The following is a 2,215-nucleotide window of genomic DNA, read 5'->3' on the forward strand; positions in this document are numbered from 1 at the left end:
GTAACAAAAAACTCAACTGATAGTGGCTTAAACACATATGGCTTTATTTATTTTTTCAGTTAACAGGAACTGTGGCACGGGTTCAGCTGCTCAATGATGCCATCAAGAAATTGGGCTCTTTCTGACTTGCTCCCTTCACATGTTGTCTTCTTCCTCGTGCTCATCCCCACGTGGTCACAAGATGGCTATCACAGCTCCAGACGGCATGACTATATTCAAAGCAGAAAGAAAGAAGCAGACAACATCAGCTATGTGTGCCTCTGCTCAGGAAAGCAAATACTTTTTCAGAAGGCCCTCAGCCAAACATCTCACTGGCCAAAGCCAGGTCACGTAGTCATCCTTAGCTGCAAGGGAGGCTAAGAAAGTATCTGGCTCTTCAGCCTCTGAGTGGGAGGTGGCAAGGAACAAGGGATTTGGAAGTAGTTGCCTCTAGGGAGCAGGACCGGCAGTGGGAAGGAGTAGGACAGGATATTGCTGGGTTTTATTAGGTATATCTTAGCACTGTTTTATTTTTTTAAGTATGTATATGTATTCCTTTGATAAAAATTAAAAATTAGGCCGGGTATGGTGGCTCACACCTGTAATCCCAGCACTTTGGGAGGCCGAGGCGAGCGGATCACCTGAGGTCAGGAGTTTGAGACCAGCCTGGCTAACATGGTGAAACCCTGTCTGTATTAAAAATACAAAAATTAGCCAGGCATGGTGACACATGCCTGTAATCCCAGCTACTCCAAAGACTGAGGCAGGAGAATCGCTTGAACCCAGGAGGCCAAGGTTGCAGTGAGCCAAGATTGCGCCACTGCACTCTAGCTGGGCGACAGAACAAGACTTGTCTCAAAAATAATAAATAAAATTAAATTAAAATTAAAAAATAAAGTGTTATGGTTTCTATGAAAAAAGAAATCTTAAAAATAAATGCTGGTAATAGTTTTCTATTTCCAGAGCAAAGGATAGCAATTCACCTTGGAAGCAAACTTACCAGAATATGCTCTTTACTTAGACTGAGGTATCTCAGGTATACACCTACTGATCTTAGAGAAAATTGTGCTATCACTATTAACCTGAATGTGGCCGATGGAAACCAGGACAGCTCTGTGTAGCAGTTAACACTGGTTGACTGTGGTTAGACAGTCCTGGTGCAATTTCCTGTCTGCCATTTATTAGCTCTGTGACCCTGGGCAAATGACACCCGGGAGCTTCATTTTCCTTGTTTATGAAATGAAAGTAACTCAAGTGCCTGCCACAGAGTAAGCACTCAGCAGATATCCACTATGATTAGAATGTTAAATGTTCTGTGTACTGATATTATCTGGGTGTCCTTTATAGTACTATGCTTCCACTGAGTTAATTTTTTATCCTAAACATGAATTGGGACTAGATTCATGTTTAGTCCCAATTCATGTTGGGACTAAAATGCCCAACTGAAAATTGTTTGTTTTTGAGAGATATGTGTGCATATTTTTTCTCAGGCCTTTGCTCACAGAAGATACCCCATTGGGACCACATCAGGAGACATGCAGATTTGAATTGCTATTGACTCCTGTTGGAGGAAGCACTGTAAAAAGGAATGAGGCTGGATTGTTGGCCCTACTACATACACGGTTATTTAACTTTAAAACAACCTACTCTGTGACATGTGCTGCTGAGTACTGTGATGGCCTCTTATGGGCTACGGAGCCCAGATCACCACTGTGAGGCAGGTGTGTTAGAATCCCAGAAAGAAAATTGATATGGCGAGTGTTACATGGGAGCAGGAAATGCAGTTGGCCTGGGAGTAGAGAATGCGAAAATGGCCTCCTGTCTTTGATGCCACGGTGAGAGCTGGAGACCTGGATTGCAGGCAGGGAGCACATGGCGAGAGCCATATGGTGGTGGAAGACAATCTTGCCCACACATGGTATGAAACTGGGAGGTTATGGAGAGGGACAGCCAGTAGGCAGTGTTCCTCAGAAAGGCATAAGTGACCTTCTCCTGGAGAGGTTATATCTGGTATCCTTTGAAATGTTTCCTGTCTGGCCTGATAATTATCTTCTGTTATCTGTAAGATGCCAGCAAAGTTCTATTAAGTACACATACATAGACGATACTTCATCCATTAAAAAAAAGAAGAAAAGGATGCTATGAAAAGGCATCTTTGGAGAATAAGAATGCTGAGAAATGAAAAATGACTGCCAAAATAAAGGTGTCCAGCAGAAGATAAAGTCAAAACAAGGTC

The sequence above is a fragment of the Mandrillus leucophaeus genome, unplaced genomic scaffold, assembly GCF_000951045.1.
Source record: "Mandrillus leucophaeus isolate KB7577 unplaced genomic scaffold, Mleu.le_1.0 Scaffold946, whole genome shotgun sequence".
NCBI lineage: Eukaryota > Metazoa > Chordata > Mammalia > Primates > Cercopithecidae > Mandrillus > Mandrillus leucophaeus.